This window comes from Helobdella robusta, assembly GCF_000326865.2.
Source record: "Helobdella robusta unplaced genomic scaffold HELROscaffold_9, whole genome shotgun sequence".
NCBI classification, from domain to species: Eukaryota; Metazoa; Annelida; class Clitellata; order Rhynchobdellida; family Glossiphoniidae; genus Helobdella; species Helobdella robusta.
The window spans coordinates 3141392-3152857 of NW_008705512.1; positions in this window are offsets into that span (position 1 = coordinate 3141392).

The following is an 11466-nucleotide window of genomic DNA, read 5'->3' on the forward strand; positions in this document are numbered from 1 at the left end:
AATATTTCATGCTATTCTTATTTTCATAGGCTCTGAAGATGGACTTCCCGAAATAGCGCTGTTAGCCTTACCATGTCTATTGTTTTAAATAAATACGAGTTTAATAAATTCAGACTTGTTGAGTGTTCATTAAAGAAAGTCATTAATGCAAAATGGGCATATATCTTCAACGATGTTTGTATATATATATATATATATATATATATATATATATATATATATATATATATATATATATATATATGTGAGTTTCGTTGCAAATGTAAATAGCTGAAAATTTTTTACAACTATGTATGTATTGATAACCCAAGCTGAACAAAAGCAGCCCAACATTATATAAAACAATGAGCTTTTATGATACTACGCACATACACACTTATAGCACACACACACACACAAACACTGTCACACCACACACATACACACACACACACACAAACTAACACACAGATAGACACGCGCATGCATAAATTTACAACTCTTTTGCCCGGCATAGTTTACTCTTGTTTACATTATATGGCAGTTTTTAACTTCTTGTAGCTTAACACAGTCAACTGTAGAACTCGTAAATAAGTAGTTCTGTGAAAATAACTCCTAGCATTCTTTTCTCTTATTTGGCGTTTTTTGTTTTGTTTCAGAAAAATGGTTGATTTGTTTATTTTTCGAATTCCGTCATAAATTATGAAGAAACTTACATCGATGATAATTTAAAAATTAAGTCATGTTTATATATAATGTAATAGAACACGTTGTACTGATGTAAAATATTTTTACATTGTGAAATGATATTTTTTCATTATTAGCGCGTTTAAATCATCAAATATAACATGGGTAGGCAAACGTTTTGCTAGGAGGGCCGCATTTTATCTTTGAAGGGCCGCATATGTACTTAAACCTATTTTTATGTGCCAAATAAGCACACTATCGCAAATTATTGGTAGGAAGTTATACTAATAAAACTTGTAAAAGATTTACCATCACTGTACCAGTTGCATCTTTCAAACGCTTTTACAAATCTAATAATAATGCATATGCTTGTGTAACAATTTTTGAGTCAAAACTCAATCTCTGAACTTAACTTCGACTCAATGTTTTTTTGTACCTTGCAACATTTGGCTTTTTATTTGTCACGTTTTATTTTTATTTCCAGTTTACTTTACAGGTGTTATAATGTTCTGGAACAAATCTATCGCAAAAGGTTCTTTCAGTTAAGTTAAACAACAAAACAAGCCAATGAACCAGGCCTCATGTAAGCATTGTAGTAAGTAGGTACCATTCATTTACTTTACCTCTAGATTCATCTCAAATATTTTCTTATCGTCAGAACAGTTGGTTAATTTATCACAGAAACATTCGACGCTGCTGCTAAATAAATAGTAGCTTTCTAAAATTAGTTAGACGCAAAAAAAGAATGCAATACAAGCTCACGTGCAAAACTGTTTTGCTTAAAAAAATTAACAATAGAAATAAAAAATGAAGAGTTATTTGTTGAACTTTTTCTAGCCTGTACACATCTAATCAAAAAAGATTGCAAGTAAATAGATATTATTCGTAAATAGTGATAGTAAGCCAATACGTTAAGATGATTTGTAATTGAATATGTACTGAATAACGACTTAAATAAATTAAAAAAATATTTCGACATAGCGTGAAACTAAAGAAAAAAATCCAAAATAAACATTACATATAACGTTTAAACAAAAATTTATTTACATACATTGAAAAATTATCTCATTGAGAAATGCAGAAAGCAGACATACCACGAATAAATGTACAAACGAACGAATGAACGAACGAACGAGCAAACAAACAATCGAGCAAACATTCTGCCTGTCTGCATGCAACACCACACAGCTGTTCACGTTCAACACATTCGAATTAAAGAAATGCTATCCTTATCTGAGGAATTATTCAAATATTTCTCCTCTCATTCATTCACAATTAGATGCATTAATGCGAGAATAACAAATGTTATTTCTTCCTGTTACGCGTTAATCCGCATCGTTTCAAAATGTTAATGACAAAGAAAATATTGCAATTTAGTATGACAATAATGAGCATTAAATGACATATAAAAAAGTAGAATGCAACACAAATATAAGTTACAATGAAGTGCCTGGACATTTAAATTAAAAATTCTTCTTTTTTAAATTTTGAAATAATTTTTTTGAAAAAAAAATTGCTAGGCAAAATGAGAACGTGTAATAGAAAAAAATAATCATCTAATTGTTATAAAAAAAAATAACAACAGCTGTATTATATATAAATCATTATTGTTTTAAAAAAATATTCGTGGGAGCTTATGATACTCTCTGCATGTAACCAATATTATAAATCTTGAATCATACTGAATATACAGTCGAAACAAACACCCAGAGTGCTCAAAATGATTTAAAATTTATAAAAAAATTTATAAATGTAAAAAACTGATTGAAATATTAAAAGTTTAATTCCACCGGAACCGCTTGAGAAATGAAATGAATAGGAAAGAAGTTAGTAAGGAAGAATGGTGGCCCGTCAATTCACCAATTAATCGAGTACTATTTTTTCCAAACATCAATGGCATTATACATTTTTATTACAATACGTCTCAGAATTCCTAATATAAAGATTATGCAATTAAAATTAGAATGTTAATAAATTCAGGACCCTAAAACAACGCTAAATTTAATCAACTAATTCTTTCTTATTCCAATAAGAGCAAAAGTGCACAGCAAGAATAAGGAAACCAGACTGATCAAACCCTGATGGAAAACCTACGAGACTCTACAAGTAGGTACGCTCAAAAATTGACCAAAGAAAGACAAAAGAAAAGATGGTAGAAGACATAAACATGACCTAATAACCTAATAAACATGAAACTGACGCGGTCTGGCGACGTACATATTTGTCCCTGGCAAACAGTCTAATCCTTGCTCTGCAGACGGTGGTTAGTTTATAGAAATGATATATTGACTAACTGAAACTTATGGAAAATGTTTTTATAAATTATCAAAATTTATTTGTCAACTGCAATTTACACGTTTGCGTCTGTTGGTCTTTCATTTTTTGTTTGTGTGCTCTGAAAGTTGTTGAAATTTATTATCTAAACGAGGAGCATGTTGTATAGCGAAATACGTGCCACATTGAATATTCCTATGAAGTTAAACGTTCTTTAAGTTCCTATCTACCTGCACCAATTCGACACGCACATGTGATAACATTAAAGATATAACAATTGATTTAATTATTATTTATTTATTAAAAAATAATTTTATGAAATTACTACAAATTAACAAAATCAGTAAATAATTAATATAAGAATAAAACGTAATAAGAGAAATGTAAATTGTTTTAGGCTCATGAAATGAACTTAGTCATAGCATAGTCATAGTCGTAAGACAGTGGGAAACTACAAATAAATAATTTAACAAATAAGGCAACTTATTTATTTTATTTACGAATAGTCCATTTTATGGGCCTGCAATGTTATAGTAAAAACACATATACAGCAACAACTGTTTACACAATTCAATGAATATTATTGTCGATAAATTTAATTTAATGCGTCATTCTGTTATTTGTTTACGACGCGCACACACCATATCTGATGTGTGTGTGTGTAATGAAAAAAGAAATTTATGGAAACAGAAAAGGTAATGTTTGTTATAAAAATATTGTCACTAACTTTAATGAGTTTTCAAATATATAATTATTATTTTTTCTTTATTTTTAAAATTGTGATTAAATCTGAATACTGAATAGCAAAGCTGCTGTTAGACAGTCCGAGTGTTAGTGATTTTCAAAGTTGCATAAATAAATTTGATTAAACCATTGCAAACTAACTTAGGTGAGAAGGTAGAGACAAAGTATCCTGAACAACGAGTGATCAAGGAGAAGATATATCCATAAAAAACTTGATCAACTTATTAAAAACAAGCTGTAAAACAACCACTCCAGCTTAACCAACTCACTACAAATACGAAATATGCAACGAAGAAGAGAACGCAGTTCAATGCAGGTGTTGTTATCGTTGTATTACAACAAATATATAATAGGCAGCAATGTATGTGTGTATGTATGTATGGATGTATGTATGTATGGATGTAGGATGTATGTATGACTGCATGTAATTATGACTGCATGTATGTCTATATGTGTTGAAGTTATGCAGATAGCGTTAGTATAATAATGATAAGTGCACTACTATTTTTTATATGAATATTCTTCGTGAGCATGATTTAACTATATATGATATATATATGAATACTATAAAACTGTTGAAATGCTTGCTCCATGGTGTATAGCGACGATCAACGTTCATGTATACAAGTTTGTTTTGTTTTCGTACACTTAATTTGGAGAGTTGATAGGCTGCAAAATTGCTATTTAAAAGTAATTTAATAGTATTATCGAGTAACCGATTTTTGAAGATAATGTGAAACTGTATAATTGATTTTTATGTGACTAAGAAATATAACTGGGTTTTCTTTTCCAGGCCACCAACTTTTTCGTACAGTATCTTTTATAATCAAATATAGGATATTTTTCTGTTAAGATATCATGACCGAAGAAAACACGCGCTGAATGCGTTTTAGGAAGAATGGGACAGACCATTTTTTAACCAGTTTTTCGGAGTCGGTCGGAAATTTCTGCTTGAGATGGAATATATTGAGGGGCTTGAGTTGACCAAGGACAACACTATATATATATATATTATATAAATATATATTTAAAAATACCACCGCATTTTCGGCATTGTTGATTTTGTAATTAAGTTTTTCAATTTTTCGAACAATTATTTCATCGATATTATTCAATTTATTCAAATAAATCATAAAATTTCTAATTATTTTAGACTGCATTTTTCATTTACATAAAATCTTTTTTCGGTAACCTTTACCATCACGTAGAGAGAGAGAGAAAGAGGAAAACCAGAAAAAAAGTACAAGAGAGAAAAAGAAATAGAGAGAGAGAGTGAGAGAGAGAGAGAGAGAGAGAGAGATGATACAAGATATAATATTGAGAGATAAAGAAAAATACAAGATATAATATTGAGGAAGAAAAAGAGTTGCATGATACAATATTGAAAAAGATACGAGGTACAATGCTGATGGAGACAGCTCGCGAGAGATCGATAGATAGAAAGGATGCAACTGAATGACGCGCTAGGTAGGTACCCAAAATTTCATTCAAGAATTTTTAATTGAATTTACAACAGTCGTTGCTGGCTATTTCTCTTCAACAATAGCGTGAGAACGTTTCGTAGCAAGGCTCCAGTAACAACGCGTCATCTTAATCGTTTATTGATCTTCAATCAAAATGAAATATGCATTATTAGCCTTTGAGTTTCATACCGTCTGCGCCTAGCTAATTAATCAATCTAATGAGGACTTCTCTTACTACAGTATGAACAAATTCACTTAATAGTAATTAAATAACAATGTCAACTGCTTAATTATTAATAATATTATAAACATAATTGTAAGATCAGAACAGTGGTACCATATGCCATTATACGGTGAACGCTATCACGTGACTGAGAATGGATTTTAATACTGTAGTTTATTATTTTATCATCCTATTAGCTGTTGGTCTGACTTGATCATGTCCGGTTTGGTGTCGTCAGAGGTAGCCAGCATGCACACTGCCTGAATTAAAAGTTAAATTATAGATTAGGAATTGTGAATTATAAACCTTAAAATAGAGCAAAAAGCCAAGAAAAAGCTAAAACCATATAAAGAAAACAAATTTTTCTAAATTAGAATACTCCGTAGAACCAAGTAGTAACTGAAAAACTCGTATAAAAGTTTATCCTACATAGACTATAATAACTACAGCTACGTCATGTGTCGTCATAAAAACAGAATGTAATGCGTGCGTGCGTGTGTCCGAATGATTGCTACATAAAAAAATTTATTCTTGGCTGTGCATAGGATCAGGTATATTTATCGGAAATCGCTGCCTATTTCGCTTGTCTCACATCATTTCCTTATTCAGTTGGAACATTTTGATGATTTTTTTGCTCGTTTCTGTTTTGCCATTTGTTTAATTACTAATCGACACAACAGCTATTATTATTGTTACCCTTAGGTGAGTTGCCGCGAAATTAAAATCTAAATAAAACATCTTATAAAAGTATTTAATATAAAATAAAAAACTAACATATAAATTGGAGGAAGTTGAGTTGTTTGGCTGCTGTTTCCAACCTATAATCCATCCAGTGGAAACTTTATTGAACAGGTTCTCAAATTCATGCCGGCATCTTTTCAAAATAGGTGAAAATCGTTATGCAGAACAAAAGAGGCAGACCAATGGATGAGAGACAGAAACATTCAGGCTCACGATCGCGTACTCTGCCTTGCATGAAATCATTCTCTTTTCCTGTTTAAATAGCAATCAAATTCTTGGCTAAAAAATGATTTTAAAATTCAGACTAATATCAGCAATATAAACGAATGATTGATTGTTTGAACGGATGAACGAACGAACGAATGAATGAAAAAATAAATAGATGGAAGAACGATTATAAGGATTGATTGAAAAAAATGAATGAATGAATGAATGATTAAACGTAAAACAAACGAAACTAAACCTTACCTGAAAAATCGTCATTACTGCCATTCATTGCACCGACCACCATCTGACTGACGCACCGACCACCATCCGCCATAACGGAGGAAAATGAAACCCCGACTTGCTCCCAACCCAAATGTTACACCTGCCATAAAAATAATTTTAATAGTGCAAATAAAAAATAATAATTTTTGAAATTAATATCGCAAAGGAGAAAAATCTAACAATTCCAACATTTGAGACGTACATCTGACTGACTCGGCACGCAACAACATCATCTTCCGAACGGCAAAGGATCACTCTTGAACCAACATCATCATCTCCAGCATGTCGTGGTGTTAGGAAAAATATCTTTAAAATTTTATAAATTACCAATTGTAAAATTATATTGAGTGTAATTTACTCTGGTGTGTGTGATGTATTGTAATGTTTGGTGTGTGTAATGTTTGGTGTGTGTAATGTATTGTAATGTTTGGTGTGTGTAATGTATTGTAATGTTTGGTGTGTGTAATGTTTGGTGTGTGTAATGTAATGTAATGTTTGGTGTGTTTGTAATGTAATGTTTGGTGTGTTTGTAATGTAATGTAATGTTTGGTGTGTGTAATGTATTGTAATGTTTGGTGTGTGTAATGTATGGTGTGTGTAATGTAATGTAATGTTTGGTGTGTTTGTAATGTAATGTTTGGTGTGTTTGTAATGTAATGTAATGTTTGGTGTGTGTAATGTATTGTAATGTTTGGTGTGTGTAATGTTTGTGTGCGTAACGTTTGCTGTGCTTAATGTTTGCTGCGTGTAATGTTTGGTGTGTGTAATGGTGACGTGAAACAAAAACAAAACACACAACAACCAGTAAGTGAAAATTATAAAGAATAGAAGTCACCTACCTACCTACCTACCCACAGTAAATTAACTCTTATGCCTTAGCCTACCTATGATAACATCTCAAATCTCACCTACTTATGATCAATTAACTCATCTTAGGACCTAGCTTACCTATATTCAATTACACTCAAACTCATGGCGTCGTCAGTCTGGTAGAGAGGAAAAGATTTAAGAAAGTAGAATACAAACATGACAACAAAACAAAACAAATGAATGTATTGTGAATGTGTATTGTAGTAATGCATGTGCGCCGTGTGTATGTATGTGTGTGTGTGTGTGTATATATATGTGTGTGTGTGTGTGTGTGTGTGTATGTATATATATATATGTGTGTGTGTGTATGTATGTATGTATGTGTGTGTATGTATGTGTGTGTGTATGTATGTATGTGTGTGTGTCTATGTATGTGTGTGCATGAGTATATGCTGAACGTTGAAACTTCACCGCAGAAATCTTTTTCAAGGCCATCCAGTCACCAACCATTTTCTGAGACATGCCTGTAATTTGAAGGACACACCTGCAAAAAAATATTTTTTAATTCATAATGCAAATGAAAGTAAGTTATTTCATGTATTGTATGCGTGCCAAGTTAAGCCAAAATTTCATTTGATTCACTTTACGTAAAACCGAGTTGTGTTATTATGTTATATGGTTATATTATACCGAAATTAATATTATCACCGTCAACAATCCTGTCACTTCTGCTGCTGCTTCTGTTACCTTTATAACTGCTACTACTATTAACAAAACTGCTGCTGCATCAGCTACTACTACTACATTTACTATAGTAAATTTATCGGCGCGTTGGTTATATATAACTATAACTGTTATAACACATAGCAAACAAGGCCCATCTTATTTTTTTAAAAGTTGTATACGCTCTGCAAGCCATACATTTCGATTTTAATGTATTAATTACTGCTTTTAGTTGTACTACTAAAATACAACTACCATTACCACCACCACTACTATTATTATTACTGCAACAGCTTTTAAAAGAAAATTATTAGCACGTTTTAAATTTAAACTTTTAATTTTAACTCATACGCAAGTAAAATAATATTACAACGTCTTATTTTTTGAGGAAACGTTCGGCGTACCAACCGGTAAACGTTTATAAAAAAAATTTCGATTATTACAACGTTCAAGTCGCTACGATCTTTCTTTCAGCACCTCAATGCGAACAAAATTCGAGTATTGAATACGACGTAAATAAGTGTAAAAGTGAATTTATATTAATAACGATAAATAATTAAAATTTTTTTAAGGATCTAAACTAGATGAAAATTATTGTTTTAAATAAATATATAAAATGAATAAGGATTTTTTTATTTCAAAAATTTAATGTTAGGACACAACTTTTCAAAATTAATTGGCTTATTTAATTGATATAATTCTAAAATTTAATTTTTTTTACTTTTAAAAATTTTAAACATCGTGAAAGCGTATGATAAAATGAGAAATAACTACGTAAACGCTTTTATTCAAATTTGTCAATTAATTTCAATCATGGACGTATAGGTACCCATGATTTCAGTGCCTACGTGTCTCAATGCATGGAAGTATACATTAACGCCTCTGTGTGTGTGTGTGTGTGTGTGTGTGTTTGTGTGTGTGTATGTGTGTGTATCCCAAACCAACCTCAGACATCTTCTCCACTGCCATGCAGCTCCTCCATTGCCCACCGATCATCATTTGGCGATGACTATGAGGAGACCATAAGACCTGCCAGAAAAAAAATTTTTGAATTTACCATCTTAAACGATGAAAATAATAATTTCTGAATTTAATATACCAAATAAAAAATAATTTCTGGATTAAATATTGAGAATGAAAAAAAAATTAATTAACAATTCTAACATTTGAGACGCAGCCCTCACTGACTCGTGCAGCACCACTATCTTCTGAAAGGCAGAGGATTAGTTGTGTTGTTGTGCTTACCATCTGGCCTGACTCTTGCAACAGCATCATCTCTCGCAGATCAGATAGAGCAGGAAATACAGGGGTGTTTTTGAGAAATATAATTTGTAAAGTTTTATTTACATTAAAATGTATGATTAAAATGAAGAATTAAATAAATGTGTGAATGTTGTGTGTAATGTTGTGTTTGTGTGTAATATTGTGTTTGTTTGTGTGTAATGTTGTGTCTGATTGTGTGTAATGTTGTGTTTGATTGTGTAGTAATGTTGTTTGATTGAATTGTAATGTTGTGTTTGATTGTGTTGTAATGTTGTGTTTGATTGTGTTGTAATGTTGTGTTTGATTGTGTTGTAATGTTGTGTTTGATTGTATTATAATGTTGTGTTTGATTGTGTGTAATGTTGTGTTTGATTGTGTGTAATGTTGTGTTTGCTGTGCGTAATGTTTGCTGTGGGTAATGTTTGTATTGTTGTGTTTGCTGTGTGTTTCATTGTTTTGTTAGTGTGTGATGATGATGTGAAACAAAACTAACACATAACAATCAATAAATGAGAAGTAGCAAGAATAGAAGTCACCTACCTACCATAAATTAACGCTTAAGCCCTAGCTTACCTATAATAACTAGCTCAACTCAAATCTCACCTACTTATGATCAATTAACTCATCTTAGGTCCTAACTTACCTACTTTCAATTAAGCTCAACTAACTCTTGGCGTCAGTCCAGTAGAGAAGAAGAGTAGAAGAAAGTAGAAAACAAACATGACAATAACACCAAACAAATGAATGATGTGCATGTGTGTGTGTGTGTGTTAGTGTATGTATGTGTTGTTTGTGTGAAATGCTGTGTTTGTTTGTTTGTGTGTAGTAATGTTGTGTTTGATTCTGTGTAATGTTGTGTTTGATTCTGTGTAATGTTGTGTTTGATACTGTGTAATGTTGTGTTCGTTTTTGTGTAATGTTGTGTTTGTTTGCGTGTGTGCTTGTTTTTGTGTAATGTTGTGTTTGATTCCGTGTAATGTTGCGTTTGTTTGTAAGTAATGTTGTGTTTGTGTGTAATGTTGTTTTTGTTCATGTGTATGGTATATGTATTTAGATGTATGTATGTGTATTGAGCGAACGTAAAAAACAACTCTACCTCAGAAATGTTTTTTACCATTTGAGACGAAAGCTACACCGGAGTCTGAATGAACTAACCGGTCGGGAACAATAAGAAAGCAATTTTTCACTCCACATTAGGAGAATTCCTTTGCATCTCTGCCAGTTAGTATGTTGATAGGTTTAGTTTAGTTTAGTTTATTGATGCTTTTTTAACGTACAAAAAACATGACGATACAACCTCAAAGCTAATATTGAAACGCTTTTAAAGCCTTCCACCGAATATTATTATATCCAAACATATAGCAGCTATATTATAGCTTAGCTAGGCTGCTTTAAATCACTTTCTCTCGCAAGAGGTACCAGCCAAAATGTAGCATTTAATAATTTAATTAATTAATTTAATTGTTATTGAAACAAAACGAAGAAGTTATACCTTTTCTTGTTATTCATCTTCATTCCTTAAAATGAAATAACGCAAAATGTTTTAATAAATTTCAACTTCCAGCCAACCAACTTTCAGTAGCTTGTTAGTGGTGTTATGAACTTAAAATTTCAAACTCTGCGCATATATATCATTATGATATTTAATATGTCTATTTTCTATATAAGCTCCTGCGCAAGTAGAAAAATAAAACAATCCCTTTTCACAAAACGTGTATATGTACAATTGGACATGCCAACCAACCAACCAATCAATCAGCCGGCCAACATACAAGACAATCCCTTTTCACAAAACGTGTAAAAATGTGCAAGTTGTTATGCCAACCAACCGACCGGCCAACATACACTTTATGTTTTAACTACTGCAATACAAGAAAATACTTCTACCACTACTACTACCATTAATATCACTACTGCTGCTGTTACTGCTGATGTTACTGCTCTGTCGCTACTACAGCTGCTACCACTACCTCTACTGCTTCTGATTGATTTGATTAGATTAGATTGAAGCGATCGAGAGCTGGTTTAATTGCATACAGAAAAATTAAGCTAGACAAATTTTGTCTGACA